This window comes from Hyla sarda, chromosome 2 (assembly GCF_029499605.1).
Source record: "Hyla sarda isolate aHylSar1 chromosome 2, aHylSar1.hap1, whole genome shotgun sequence".
Lineage (NCBI taxonomy): Eukaryota > Metazoa > Chordata > Amphibia > Anura > Hylidae > Hyla > Hyla sarda.
In genome coordinates, this window is record NC_079190.1 from 111,512,582 (window position 1) to 111,529,191 (window position 16,610).

At 41.3% G+C, this 16,610-nt stretch overlaps 1 protein-coding gene across 7 annotated transcripts in view; it reads left to right on the forward strand.

The window, feature by feature from the left end:
• MAP3K12 (mitogen-activated protein kinase kinase kinase 12) overlaps window positions 1–16,610 on the forward strand; it is a 134,910-nt gene that overhangs the window by 50,595 nt on the left and 67,705 nt on the right. Inside the window, exon 1 of one of the 7 annotated variants that reach the window (XM_056555219.1) lies at window positions 5,869–6,291. The exons of 2 other annotated variants lie outside the window; for them this stretch is intronic. The gene's annotated coding sequence lies outside the window, so the exon portion shown is untranslated. Of the gene's footprint in view, window positions 1–5,868; window positions 6,292–12,048; window positions 12,209–13,481; window positions 13,504–13,569; window positions 13,636–16,610 lie in introns of those variants that run through there. 4 more of the 7 variants (XM_056555222.1, XM_056555221.1, XM_056555223.1 and 1 more) reach the window with 4 other exon arrangements.

The following is a 16,610-nucleotide window of genomic DNA, read 5'->3' on the forward strand; positions in this document are numbered from 1 at the left end:
TTTCTTTATGAAATATTCAAATTCCATTAATTTTACAAATTCCCATACAGACCAGGATCAGGCTAGGAAAAAAATCAAAACAAAATGAGAACAAAAAATGACTCACCCCACTCCAGTCAGGTGTTCCCCGCCAGAAGTATTGACATTGGCCCTGATTTTCTAAGAGTAGAGTGTAGGTTTCTAAGTGGGTTTTAATTCCCTTCAATTTTTTTCCCTCTGTATTTAGGTTTCCCTACAATTTGCACTTTTCCCTACATTTTGCTCTTTTTACACATGCTCTGATCCGTAGGGTTTTCACACCACATTTTCTGGGGAAACCTTAGTAAATATGTTGTTTTTGTGTGAAAATGTTGTGGGAACGCCCCTTTTCGGTGGCCACGCCTCCTTCTCGTGATGACCACGCCCTCTTTTAGGTTTTCTGAGTAAAATGGAGAGTTTGTCGGGTTTTTTCAATTCTGGCGCAAATTCTGGTGCAGACAGAATTTCTGGTGCAAATTCTGGTGCAGACAGAATTTCTGGCGCAATGTGCCAGAATCTGGCGCACAACTCGACAAAACATGTCGGGTTTACAATAGTAAATCAGGGCCTTTGTGAACGCTGTGGCCATTTACTAACATCAGCCACAAGTCACTCATGCAAGAAATGACAGTTGAGGTCAGTGACTAGTTCAGCATCATATACACAATGGCTGTGGGATCATCACAGCATTTCCATTGGGAGGACAATAGAGCAGCATTCGAGTGGCGGGGAATTGAGATGTAAGTAAATGTTTTTTAATTTTTTGCTGTGGTCCCAGCCTGTATGAAAAATGTTTACAATTACTGGAAAACCCATTTAAACCTAAATGACTAGTACTCAGTCTGACACACTTAATATAATGTCTTTTCTAGTCTAGTGCATATGTACCTGCAGATGAAAGGACATATATATTCAGCCAATATGCATTTGGTAATATAATAGTTTTTCTTTAATGAAATTATTGCCTATTTCATATCCAACAGTGGTCCCCACCTGATGGTGTATGGTGTTTTACATGATATCTATCCACCATGGGATGTAGCTGTGATTCAGTACTGAACAGAGAATATACTGTAGTCACAGGCTGCTCCATAGTGTTTGTTTTATTTAATAGGGAAACCTAAATACATGGAATGGCAGGGCTAAAATCTCCATAAAAGTTTAGTAAGTCTGTAGTTTGAGTGGAGGGCCAAGGCCTAATGTACACTGCTGCATTATATATTTGTGTTGTATAGATCTCTAATACAGCCCTCATAGCTAGTCCATACTGTAACCTGTTGACTATACAGTTTACAGATGCACATGTTTTTTTTTGTTTTTTTTCTCACAGATGCCCCTGGAATCCGTGGGAAAAAATATTGGCATGTATTACCTTGTATTACTTCCCTACAAAGATCACCAGATGGCAATCCCAACAGCCAACATGTCATTGCATTCTGGGGTTTATAGAGGGATACAGGCAGCGTGATCTACATTCGTGACAGATACAGTAGCTTCTAACAACAGTTATAGATGAGCCTCCAAACCAGATCTGTTCTGCATATTTATTCATGAACTTACGCATGCTGGCACCTTATATGTTTAGAATGCAGGTCACACCTTTATCACTGGGGTTTCTATTTTTGTCCATCATGTTGGTGTTTGAGCACATGTGAACACGTGCTTGTTTGGTTAAATCTAGGGGCACTTAAGAAAATTCCATGCAATGAGTTTTTAAGGGGTACACTGTACCCTGCTGGAATGCCACAGACAGGTGAAGCACGCAGTGAAGCATAATACTCCCAGTTCCTCAGTTTCATGCCGAACATAAGTGTAATAGTTATAGTTTTCAGTCTCTAAATTGGCGGGAACAGTCTCTTTAACAGCAGAACAGCTGCAGATGTATTTGCACTGTCTCTGGTTGAGGCCTAGTATTCAGGTCACACTTAAGATGGATGCTGGCTACTCCTGACTCTTCAGTGCTATTGAACTAAATGAAGCTACCCACTGCCGCAGCATGCTCCCTGTATTGTTCAAAGGTTAGCCCTTTGTATATGATGCCCCTGCTCAAGGGGTGTCTGTAAAAGTAAATCAGCAAAGAGTACTGGGACCGGCACTGCTTGGGTCTGTGTATAAGGGATCTAGGTGTGCAGGTGTAGAGTTGGTGGTTGCCTCTAGAGTAGCGGTGGTGCTCTGGCTGGGCACAGTGATATAAAGCAGAAATATTGAAAGTGATGAATAGTCGGCAACTCACTGCTTCTTCTCAGTCTTCTTTATTGTAGAAAATACTCACATAACATATACGGTGGGGAGGGACACAATAGGGGGGTATGTAGAAGGCGACAGCAGCCGTTGTTTCGCACGGGTTACGTGCTTCTTCTGGCCCTCTGACCCATTTCCAGAATCACCTTGTATGTGTCCTAATTGTGTGCAAGTGGAGGGATGTCCAAATGGAGGGATGTCAGCTGGGGGTAATAGTACCTATCAAAGTTTATGTGTTCATGGTAGCTTTGTGGTCTGGTTGAGCACCAAAAATTCTCCTGTGGTCTTTGCATCTTTTAATGGGAGTCTGCACAGTAAAGGAAGACCTTAACCCTGGGTTGCACTATGGTGTGGTGTCTATGTACTTGTGTACCCATGGTTGTAAGTGCAAATGATCAAATGTTAACTTGCAAACAGAAGCTATCTTTAATTGAAAGCCTCTGGCAACACCAATAATAGAAATACATACTTCATACAGCTCAGGTTAGTGAGAAGTTTACACAGTCATTGACTTCCATGTATGAGGTTTTAACACAATTCCCTTTAGTAGCCTTGGCAGCAGATATAATGTAGGAAAGTCTGTGATAACACTATAAGCAGTTAAAGTAAATGCTACTGAAGAAGGTCTTCATAGCTCCTGCTACATGGACCACTGAGGGGGCTTGCTTACTCCATCCAAAATCATGGACCACTTCAGTAAGGAAACTCATCCATATAATCTACTAGGACCTGAGTGAGTGGTCCAATCTGGACCTCTGGTATATTTTTTGCTTGGTAGTTTATACATTTGTATTAGTCCATGCTATTTTGAATGAACTGTTCAATTCTTGTTCTGTGCCTGATCCCCTGATAAACTCCAGGTTTAAAAGGGAGAAACACATTGGATTGCTGTATTTTTCATGAGATTGTGTATACTTCTTCACAGGAGTTGTTTGTTGGGGTCATTATGGAACACTGGTTGCTACTGTACGTGTTTGGATGAATTTTGCTTATATACAGCAATATGTAACACCCCTAATTTGTCCAACCTCATTAATATTTAGAGTCTATTCTTTTGGTTTGGTTATTAAGAACCTTCTTTGTTATTTACTCCTTTTAACCCAGACCAAATAAATGCTATGTTTTATGCAGAGCTTCTAATCATTGGTAGTCTTCACAGCTTGGCTCTCTGTTAGCTGTGTTATGATTCCTTATTGCAGGGCGTAAGGCAAAAATGGCAGAAGAGCACTTTGTACAACCTCTATCTATTCTGGCTTAAGAATTTTTCTTCCTTTTTGGAGTTGGAACATGAGCGTAGAAATGGATACCCTTGCAGTGTGGACTGGAGACAGTTCTTGGGTAATATACCTCCTCAAAGGGGTTATCCAGGGAAAAAACTAAGCATGGGCAACAGAAAGAGAAGAAGAGAACTGTCTGAGGACTTGAGAACCAAAATTGTGGAAAAATATCAACAATCTCAAGGCTACAAGTCCATCTCCAGAGATCTAGATTTGCCTTTGTCCACAGTGCGCAACATTATCAAGAAGTTTGCAACCCAAATCACTGTAGCTAATCTCCCTGTGCGTGGACGGAAGAGAAAAAATTATGAAAGGTGTCAACCCAGGATAGTCTGGATGGTGGATAAGCAGCCCCAAACAAGTTCCAAAGATATTCAAGCTGTCCTGCAGGCTCAGGAAGCATCAGTGTCAGTGCAAACTATCCATCAACATTTAAGCGAAATGAAAAGCTATGGCAGGAGACCCAGGAGGACCCCACTGCTGACACAGAGACATAAAAAAAAGCAAGACTACATTTTGCCAAAATTTACTTAAGTAAGCCAAAATCCTTCTGGGAAAACATCTTGTGGACAGATGAGACCAAGATAGAGCTTTTTGGTAAAGCACATCATTCTACTGTTTAACGAAAATAGAATGAGGCCTACAAAAAAAGAACACAGTACCTACAGTGAAATATGGTAGAGGCACTGGGTGCCTTGAATGTGTGCAAGGCATCATGAAATCTGAGGATTACCAACGGATTTTGGGTTGCACTGTACAGCCCAGTGTCAGAAAGCTGGGTTTGTGTCTGAGATCTTGGGTCTTCCAGCAGGACAATGACCCCAAACATATGTGAAAAAGCACCCAGAAATGGATGGCAACAAAGTGCTAAAGAGTTCTGGAGGGGCCAGCAATGAGTCCAGATCTAAATCCCATTGAACACCTGTGGAGAGATCTTAAAATTGCTGTTGAGAAAAGGCGCCTTCCAATAAGAGAGACCTGGAGCAGTTTGCAAAGGAAGAGTGGTCCAACATTCCGGCTGAGAGGTGTAAGAAGCTTATTGATGGTTATAACCTATAGGAAGTGACTGATTTCAGTTATTTTTTCCAAAGGGTGTGCAACCAAATATTAAGTTAAGGGTGCCAATAATTTTGTCCAGCCCATTTTTGGAGTTTGTTGTGACATTATGTCCAATTTGCTTTTGTCCTCCTTTTATGGTTTAGTTTCAATACACACAAAGGGAGTAAACATGTGTATAGCAAAACATGTGTTACTGCAAACCTTTTCTGTGAGAAATACTTCATTTTCTAGAAAACAGGAAACATGCTGCCACCTATGTTACATTTATTATTTTCTTTTTTCTAATGACCAATTTTTATAATGATCAAGTGACTCACTGTCAAAACCAATAATAATTCTTAGCTATTTCTAATAGTATAAAAATAGTTGCTCTCTGACTCCTGGAAAGGAAGTTGTCCACTAGTGAACATGTATATTATTAAATGTTTAATGTACAGAACTCCAAAATTCGGTACTGATTATTTTTTATTTCTACTATAAAATATTTTTTCTTTACTATTAAACTCATTACTATGGGAATCCTACGGTGTTATATTAAAGATGATGCTAATGGTGGCTCAGGTGCTAATATTTCCTCAGGCTAATATTTGGCTCAGGTGCTGTAAAAAGAAAAATATGTGGTACCCGGGTGGTGTAGTGCAGGTAGTAGAAGAGGCAGGTGGTAATAGCCCTGGGACAGATGGTAGTATAATCCATTGTAATGTTCGTGATGCCAGGATGTGGTTGTATGGTGTAAGGCACCGCTGAAAACCAACCCAGAAACGGTATATATTAAATGAGAGTCCAAAGCAGGTTTTGATGCAACTGGAACTTTACTGAAGAAGGCAGTATAACATTTCGTACAGATAGCCAACTTCCACAGAGGTGACCGGGACACAGGGAATCTCTCTGGCAGCTTGCTTGGATTTGTAGTGGTAATAATGATGATGCAGGCCACTGTGCTACTGTTATGATTTAGGTAGGGACTGTAGAGACTTGACTTGTGGACATAGATGAGAATTACAGATTAGATGTGGCTATAGACTTGTAGGCTTTGGCCTAGCTGTACTGGACTGAACTTGTACAGGACTTGTGCTTGCTTACTGTCCAGGAATCAAGAGCAGGAACCATGAGAGCAAGTGTGGAGACTACAGCCCCTTATATATCAGGGGCTGGACTAAAGCCCATTGGTAGCTGGTTGCCTGTGGTTACCTGTGCCTCTTGAACTCTGGGTATCAGGTGATCACATATCACATGACCAGATCACATGACCTTATGGAGGTCCTATACAGTTTAAACATCCTAATAACCTTTACACATAGCTAATATTCACTGTACAATACCTGAAATAAACGTACATAATTCATATTCAATAGAAACCATAATAATGATCTAGGGGGATCCTGCAGGAGAGCCCTGTAGACTTGAGAGACTGTACCTGAGGGGACTTTAGGACTGTACAGAACCACGTTCTGTACCGGGACATGACAAACATAACCTATACTTACTTGCCCCAAGCCCTATACAACTGCCTTTCTGATGACCCCACTTTCTGGCTACTCTCAGCTACTTCCTGTGACTTGTTGTCACTGCAGGATCTTGCCACTCAGTTAGTGATTGGCTGAGCAGATCAATCACTGTAACTTCGCTCATCTCTAACCTCAACGGAACCAGGAAATAGCAAGCAGGGCAGTGGAGCCACAGGGGAATAAGGTGGGTGAGTATGGCTATGTTTTTAATTTTACCGTGCCCTCAGACAAATATAAAAACAAATACTAGTTACTGTTTTGTATTAGAGGCATGCTGGATGAGAATAAGGGGTTAACCTGAATTACATGCCTGTACATTCACTAACACAGGGAACATTCTAGAGATGGGAAGAGTCATTAAAGAGCCCACACTCACTCCCCTACTGAGGGGAGAAAAGTGCAGTACAGTTGAGTCCCACCTCAATGTAGTAGACACAAAGCAGCCTTTCCAAGTAGAGGGCTTGCCAAGTAAACCTACACCAATGACCACTTTGGGCTAACAAAGATACTGCAAAGAACCCTGTCTTGTTTAGCTTGGTTATCTTAACCTAGTAATAGGAGGCAGAGGGATACATGTGGGAATAAGGTGTTCATGTGCCCATTAGGTTCAGTCTAGGACCTTTAGGGCTTCAAGCTGGGCCTAGGACCAAGAGCCTGCCAAGCCACATCTCTTCAAGAAACTTGCACCTTGGATGGGTATTTAGCTATGTACAAGTGAGACTTTTTGGGGATTTAAAAAAAAACTAACCAGTTGCATTATATGCCTGAGGAAAGGGTACCCTAAACTTTATAGTAGACCATGCGTTCTGATACAAGGCCATCACATAAAAAACAGCATAGTATATCTTTTTTCAATTAGTATATATGGTAGACGTGAGAAAATGTATGGTACTTAGTTGCATATATCCAAATTATATGTGCAGTTTATATGAAAACATAGCATGAAAAAGCATTCGGTTTAATACCATGGCAAAAAAAATACCAAGAACCATGTTGCTCATGGACCCCTAAATTTCTGTCTCCTAATTTTTTTTTTTTGTTTTCTATTTACATCTATGGATGCTGGCTGCTCAGAATAGCAGCAAACTGCATTTGGGTAGTTCAGCTAGCGCCTGAGGTCTACAATAATTTCCTTTAAATGAGGAAAAGTTGAAAATGAAGCAGAGCTAACTACATGGTTAACTTTATTTTTGAAACTACGTGCATTTTCTGTGGTTCAGAAGAGGTCATTCATATATACTTGCTCCTTCAAGATGATGGATTAGCTTTTTTTTCACATCTAGGGAAGTAGAGGTCGATGGGTTTATGTCATTAGCTACTAGTCTTTAAGGTTGGGGCTGCAGAAGATTTTCTCTCCAGTGCTCTGGCTGCTCTACTTTTAAATGTCCTTTATAGTTTGGCTTTCCTTTTTGAAGTTATGCTTGTATATGAGTGTAGGTACATGCTACAGCTACACATATAGGATATGGAACTCTATTTACACAGTGTGTCCATAAAGGTTACTCTATGGGTGTGCATGTAAGAGCAAAGGCCCCTACATAGAGCCAGGGTACCTCAAATGTGGGGGACTTATACGTTGAGCAAAGAGTGTGATACACAGCAAATGTCTGGAAATAATACAGTATCAAGGAAGAAGTCTACACACTTATTATAGGTACTCAACCCCTTGACATCTTAACCCCTATCCAAAGGGGTCCCGCCACTGGGAATCCCCGCAATCTCTCCTGCAGCACCCAGTGACATCTGCTGCACGGAGCGAAGTTTGCTCCGTGCCTGATGAAGGGATCTACAGGGGCTGGAGTATCGTGATGTCACGCCCCCCCCCCCTTGTGCCTTCATGCCATGCCCCCTCAATACAAGTCTATGGGAGGGGGTATGGCGGCCGTCACGGCAACTCCCATAGACTTGTATTCAGGGGGCAGGTCATGAAATCACGAGGGGCCGGGGCCATGACATCAAGATACTCCGGCCCCTGTATTCCCCCTCATCAGGCACGGAGCGAACTTCGCTCTGTGCACCAGATGACAGGGGGTGCTGTAGGAGAGATCGCAGGGGTTCCTAGTGGCAGAACCCCCAGGATCAGACATCTTATTCCCTATCCTTTGGATAGGAGATAAGATGTCTAGGGGCGGAGTACCCCTTTAACCTTTCCTGGTAAGTTCTATCCTTCTTTGAATTCTCTTCATAATATCTACATTCTTCTGGAGATACGGCCTCCAGTACTGCGCACAATACTCCAAGTATACAAAGCAATGTGTCACTCAGGGCCGGAGAGCAGACAGCGGGACCCATCCCAATGACTAGTTACCTGGGTCCTTGCGGCTTATTTTACACAGTGATTACTCTGGCATGCCCAAGTGTTTCAGAGTTTGTCAACATAAAACTGGTGACAGGATTACTTTAAAGTTGTGATTTTCTCTCAATACTGTCAAGATTTAAAACTTCCTTATTTTCTTTAATTTAGGAAATTACACGTGAAAGTAGAATAGTGTGCCCTGCTGTGCATTGGTTTCCTGTACAAAGTAATATGGAAACCTGATAGATGGAGGATCTGTTAGTATGCATAATGCACCATCTAGTGATAATAAAAATCACCCTCCTGATTATATCTGAAATAGCAAAATCAGAATGTAAGCTGCACCAGGGGCAGGTACTGATGCCAATGACCACACAATCTCTGCAGGATACACCATGGAAAATAGTTCTATGAGTATACGGATGGATTCAAGATGCATTGGTCCCAGAAATGATTTTAAAATGTGCATTATACATACAAAGGAACCTGCCACATTGTACATACACTTCATGTGTTATAGAGCAAAGGTAGCTGAGCAGATTTTGTGAGAAAAGATTTAGCATAACCTGTACTTTATTTATTTACACCTCTGTTCCGTCTTTGCTTAGGAGTCCAGTAGGTTGTCCCATTCAGTGATTGACAGCCTTTCCTTTATGACTTTCTATGTAGAAGAAGAATTAAATCACCCAAAAGATCCCTCCCCCACTGGGCTCCAAAGCACACAGAGTAATCCAATGGTTTGTCTTATGAGTGATTGACAGTTATCTCTTTAGTCTGAGTCTTACAGGAAAGACTGTCAATCATTGAGTATGACTGCCCATTTGCTCAGCATAGAAAAAGCCGAAATGTAAATAAACATAATGCAATTTACACTAATCTTTTCCTACAAAGCTATATAACAATCTGGTCTGCAATTCTAGCTCTTGTGAGACAGTGACAGGAAGGATTGGCAGGGATTGCTATTTTGAATACCAGGTTTTAGGAAGTGCATATCTTATCCAAAGAAAGTTGGGTGAGATATAAAAAATCCTAAAAAGTCAAGTAACTTGTGAAACTTGACTTGCTAGGGACTTTAGACTGTGAAAGACAGGTTTGGTTGTGGGGCCTGTCATCCTCTTCCTGGGCCATTCCAGGCTTTCAGACTAGCCAACATCAGCACAGGTGCTGAAGACAGCTCCTTACTGGGCTTTAAAACTAGATATAACTCTTAGTCTGCAAATGAGGTTGTGATAATCTTCTGCAAATGAGGTTGTGATAATCTTTTCGTGATAGTTGGGGTGTGCAGCTACAATTGGGCAGGTTTGCCAGATGTAAGTAACCTATTGTTGATTGTTTTAGGTTGCTGGTAGGAAGCCACCTGTATAAATAGGGAAACTTTATGTGCAGTTATCTCTGTAGAAGCATGCTTTATTTAGTATTTGTTTATGTCTGAAGCTAAAGGTTGTATTTTGCTCTGTGATGTAAAAGTAAAGGCAGGAAAATCTATACATATGTGTTACTGTCTCTTACTGCTGTTCTGACATAATTTGCCTGGCTCTACCTGACTAATCTCCCACATTGAATAACATCATGCCTGTACAGGTTCACAGGCAGCAAATTTTTAGTTAAAATACATAGGAATGGACGTCCACTGCTTAAAAAAATAAAGGGAACATTAAGATAACACATCCTAGATCTGAATGAATAAACTTATCGTATGAAATACTTTCCTCTTTACATAGTTGAATGTGCTGACAGCAAAATCAAAGTGGAAAACCACACTACAGGCTGATCCAACTTTGATGTAATGTCCTTTAAAACAAGTCAAAATGAGGCTCAGTAGTGTGTGGCCTCCATGTGCCAGTATGACCTCCCTACAATGCCTGGGCATGCTCCTGATGAGGTGGCGGATGGTCTCCTGAGGGATGTCCTCCCAGACCTGGACTTAAGCATCCGCCAACTCCTGGACAGTCTGTGGTACAATGAGACGTTGGTGGATGGAGCGAGACATGATGTCCCAGATGTGCTCAATCAGATTCAGGTCTGGGGAAAAGGTGGGCCAGTCCATAGCATCAATGCCTTCCTCTTGCAGGAACTGCTGACACACTCCAGCCACATGAGGTCTAGCATTGTCTTGCATTAGGAGGAACCCAGGGCCAACCGCACCAGCATATGGTCTCACAAGGGGTCTGAGGATCTCATCTCAGTACCAAATGGCAGTCAGGATACCTCGGGCAAGCACATGAAGGGCTGTTTGGCCCCCCAAAGAAATGCCATCCCACACCCTTACTGATCCACCACCAAACTGGTCATGCTGGAGGATGTTGCAGGCAACAGAACGTTCTCCACGGCGTCTCCTGACTCTTTCACGCCTGTCACATGTGCTAAGTGTAAACATTCTTTCATCTGAGAAGAGCATAGTGCGCAAGTGGCGAATTTGCCAATCTTGGTGTTGTCTGGCAAATGCCAAACGTCCTACACGGTGTTGGGCTGTAAGCACAACCCCCCACCTGTGGACGTCGGGCCCTCATACCACCCTCATGGAGTCTGTTTCTGACTGTTTGAGCGGATACATGCATATTTGTGGCCTGCTGGAGGTCATTTTGCAGGGCTTTGGCAGTGGTCCTCCTGCTCCTCCATGAACAAAGGCGGAAGTAGCAGTCCTGCTGCTGGGTTGTTGCCCTCCTACGGCCTCCTCCACATCTCCTGATGTACTGGCCTGTCTCCTGGTAGCGCCTCCATGCTCAGGACACTACGCTGACAGAAACAGCAAACCTTCTTGCCGCAGCTCGCATTGATGTGCCATCCTGGATGAGCTGCACTACCTGAGCCACTTGTGTGGAAGCAACCAGTTGTTTGTTCCATTTGCACAACATCATGTGAAATTGATTGTCAATCAGTGTTGCTTCCTGAGTGGACAGTGTGATTTCACAGAAGTGTCATTGACTTGGAGTTACATTGTGTTGAGTGTTCCCTTTATTTTTTTGAGCAGTGTATTTTAGTATGTCCATTGATTTCTGGAAAGCTCATTTGGATATACGGAATAGTTACAAAATTTTTTGTAACAAACCTGCCCTGTGTAAACTTTCCTGTATGAGACTCTGACCCATGTCCCATCTCTGGGTTTTCTTCCACCCAGTATATCCTGCCCTGTGAGTTTCCCAGTAATGTGTAGCTGACAGATGCTGTGGATGTCCTGCACTGTGATCCTTCAGGGGCTCTCTCTGACCCTGTATAACAGTGGTCTCAAACCTGCGGACCTCCAGATGTTGCAAAACTACAACTCCCAGCATGCCCGGACAGCCAACGGCTGTCCGGGCATGCTGAGAGTTGTAGTTTTGCAACATCTGGAGGTCCGCAGGTTGAATACCACTGCTGTATACGGTTGAGAGGCTTTATATCCCCTCTCCAGTAAGTGATCAGTGTGTAGTGGAGACTGAGTGCAGCCCTCTCCATCCCTCCCAGCTCTGCTGTGTGTGGTTCCATCTCTCCTCCTCCTCCTCTCTCCACTTCCAATACTCCTTCCACCTTCCTTCTCCTCCTCCCAGGTCCCTCCTCTTGCACAGCGGTCCTGTTAGATGGTGATGTCAGAAGGGTGCAGACACTGCTGCCTCTCTTCCCTTCACCTTCAGCAGAGATGTGCCATCCTGATAGCAGCCAGCATCCCTGCCCATTGCCACTTCCTTTCTGCCTGAGCTGATGATTGGCTGCTAGGAATAACAGAAGGGGGGCACTGATAAAATAATAAGGAGGGAGGTAGTAGTGAAGGAAAACAAGGAGGAGGAGGGGAGTGAAGAACATACAGGAAAGACAGCACAGAGAAGGAACAGGTAATGTAGAGGCTGAATGCATCACATGTGCTAGCATGGGTATCTGGGCACATGGCACACTCTAGTGGCAGGGGTAAGAGTTCAGGGCATATAAGGGCAGGGAGATCCACTATGCATGCTGCTTTACAATGGTTTCACACCGATCAGAATACACATGAGTAGCTGATTCAATGGACAGTCTACATAATAACATAAGGGAGGTTCAATGGGAAGTCTACATAATAACATAAGGGAGGTTCAATGGGAAGTATACATAATAACATAAGGGAAGTTCAATGGGAAGTATACATAATAACACAAGGGAGGTTCAATGGGTAGTATACATAATAACATAAGGGAGGTTCAATGGGCAGTATACATAATAACATAAGGGAGGTTCAATGGGCAGTATACATAACATAAAGGAGGTTCAATGGGCAGTATACATAACATAAAGGAGGTTCAATGGACAGTATACATAATAACATAAAGGAGGTTGAATGGGCAGTATACATAATAACATAAGGGAGATTCAATAGGCAGTATACATAATAACATAAGGGAGGTTGAATGGGCAGTATACATAATAACATAAGGGAGGATGAATGGGCAGTATACATAATAACATAAAGGAGGTTCAATGGGCAGTATACATAACATAAAGGAGGTTCAATGGGCAGTATACATAATAACATAAGGGAGGTTGAATGGGCAGTATACATAATAACATAAGGGAGGTTCAGTGGGCAGTATACATAATAACATAAGGGAGGTTCAGTGGGCAGTATACATAATAACATAAGGGAGGTTCAGTGGGCAGTATACATAATAACATAAGGGAGGTTCAATGGGCAGTATACATAATAACATAAAGGAGTTTATAAAAGTATAATATGTAACTGCACATCAATAAGCTTCATTTGTAGTGATGTGTACACACCTATGTTTACTGGGATGTATAAAGATTCTCATTGAGAAATAACAGAGCAGTGATAAAGTGTATGCATTAGACATAGCAGATCCACATGCATAAAGCAGTCTTCTGAGGCATATATATATATATATATATATATATATATATATATATATATATATATATCTATGTACTGACTATATACTACATATTCAGGAGATCAGCACTATATAATAGCTCTACAGAAGTGACCAGCACATGGGATCTTGTAAGATAGATGTACACAAGAAAACGACATCGTGTATAGGAGAAGCAGGACATCTCATCTGTGGCCCATACAGGAGGGATCTCTCAGACTAAATACATCCCAGAGGATTGGATTGTTTGGCACCAGAGGCGGCTGGTAAATGGATTACATCTCCATTTTGGGGTGGGCAGTGTGTGTGTCCATGCAGGGGGGATGAAGCAATCTCTGCACTAGGGATACCAGGCTCTGACAGGGAAGGATCCTGTGTCCACACCATAGGATTATAAGGTACTGCTTTCTGATCAGCCTAGGATTGTGGCAGAGCCATGATGTCAGTGGTAATGCAGTGAGTATGCGATGGAGCCTGCATATATGATGGTGTTGTAGTGTCATTGCATCATACATGTATAGGCTGCCTGAGCTGACATTGTGCTGTGCAGCATACATAGGGAATTGTCTGTGTATATAGAATGCTGTGTATGTTTATAAACATTGACCAAAAGGCATGCTGTATACACGTGTGTGCTATCTCATATACAACTACTGCACCTAATTGTAATATTTGTGGAGGGAATGCTTGTGATGACCTCATGTAGGTGTTAAGATTATATAATAGGCAGTAAACCTCTATAGGTACCTATATAATGAACACAGTGCAGATATACATGTTCACTGGGGGCTGGATTTTCATGCTCTGCAAGTTGTGGACCTCTGACTGTATGCGATGTATGTAATTAATAAATAGACAACAAACATGTATAATATGTAACAACATTTATTTATATATATATATATATATATATATATATATATATATACATGTTCACTGGGGGCTGGATTTTCATGCTCTGCAAGTTGTGGACCTCTGACTGTATGCGATGTATGTAATTAATAAATAGACAACAAACATGTATAATATGTAACAACATTTATTTATATATATATATATATATATATATATATATATATATACATGTTCACTGGGGGCTGGATTTTCATGCTCTGCAAGTTGTGGACCTCTGACTGTATGCGATGTATGTAATTAATAAATAGACAACAAACATGTATAATATGTAACAACATTTATATATATATATATATATATATATATATATATATATATATATATACATGTTCACTGGGGGCTGGATTTTCATGCTTTGCAAGTTGTAGACCTCTGACTGTATGCGATGTATGTAATTAATAAATAGACAACAAACATGTATAATATGTAACAACAATTATTTATCTATCTATCTATCTATACCGTATATACATATTCACTGGGTGCTGTATTTTCATGCTTTGCAAGTTGTGGACCTCTGACTGTATGCGATGTATGTAATTAATAAATAGACAACAAACATGTATAATATGTAACAACATATATATATATATATATATATATATATATATATATATATATACATATATATATATATATATATATATGTGTGTGTATATATATATATATATATACATATTCACTGGGTGCTGGATTTTCATATACGGTATGTATATATATATATATATATATATATATATATATATTATAAGACAACAGTGAATGTATAGTATGCTTTATAATGGGTGCATGTACATTGTGTAGGACAAACATGTGTAATTTGTGGGCTACACATTATATATATTTATAGTGTAACCTGATAAACTTATAAAGAATGGAAACAGTGAAAATATTTTGGGATTTATAGTTTGGTACATTGCATACCTTTAATGCACAAAGTAGAATACTAAAGGCAATGTTTACCTTGGAGAATGAAGGTTGACCTCTATACATGTTACGATCTTCAACCTAACTGGTTCCTATTGTATGCATTTCATAGACCTAGGCTAGAGATACAGCCCTTACATGTGCATGTATCATTAGATCTCATGTGCAACATTACAGCCGGTGTTGTTGATATCAGCATTAGTATAGAAATCTCCTATTAATGTATCTCTCTGCTTAAGAAAACATTAATACCGACTATGAAATAGCCCCACACTATATCTCATTGTGCATTGAATGTATGACTATTCAGCCCTTTCCCGGTGATGTAACTAGCTTTCTATAACCCTCTGGCTATTGGTTGTTGGTGCAGTTGCATTGTTGTGTTATTTGTCTCCTTATCACAAGTCAAGTGTGCCCAGAGTGGCCAGCCTGCCCTGGCACTGAGTGTGTTACCCACACTCTGCCCTCTTTGTGTAGCTGCCTGGGATTGTGCAGAATGCAGGCATGTGTGAATGGATCCCAGTGAGAAGGATGTAGCAGGCGCTTGGCATGCTGTGAACATTACTCTACTCAAGTCAATGTGAAGATGTTTTCCTGGAGAGGAAGCCCTTGCATTTTCACTTGGTCACTGATCCATATTTGCAAAAGAAATGCAATGAACCCAATAATTTCTGAGAACATTTCTACACTGTGTTGTATAGTTGAGATACTTTTGTGCTACGTCCTATTAAATACTGTTCATTTTTTTTAAATATATTTTTATTAAACATTTTTCAATAAACCAAATAAAATAAGACAAAAATAAATGGGTAACAGAACAAATAAACAAAGGCAGTATGTCCAATACACAGACTAATAAACTCAATCGAGATGGCATCAGCCCCAGTCCATATTTCCCAGGTCCTGAACACCCTCTGAGGATCCATCTTTAAGAATCGGTTACGGAAATCTAGATAATGGGCCGATATAGATGATCTGTGGGGGTCATCTCCAATAATACCATCTAAAACATGTACTGGCGCCTCCCTTGAAAGATACCTTAATCTGGTGGAACAGAAAGCGTGAATCTGGTTAGCATAAAGTGTGTGGGTAGGGGGAAGGTTAAAATTTGGAGCATCTCCCCTGTTGTGAGCCATCTACGGTCAGTGTCGTGTATAAGTCTCCTCACCATTGTAACCCCTCTGGCAATCCACAGGCGCAACCAAGGGGATAATTTACCCTGTGGAAACTCTGGATGGTCAAGTAAGGTCGAAACGGGAGGCCAAAAACCTTCCGACCCCTTCCACGTGACTATCATATCCTGAAGTAGTGTTGACTGTTTAATCTCGCATAGGTGGTGTGGAGCAACGCCGGCAGCGACCAAGGTGCCACAAGCGCCACTTAAATCGCTATGTTGGAGAAGTAAGAGGAGTCATGAAGCCAATCAAGGACATGACGGAACATGCATGCTAAATTATAGCCCCTAACATTCGAGAAGTTTACCCCGCTCCGCACGACAGAGCCTAAGTTTTTGCAAAGGAATACACGGGCG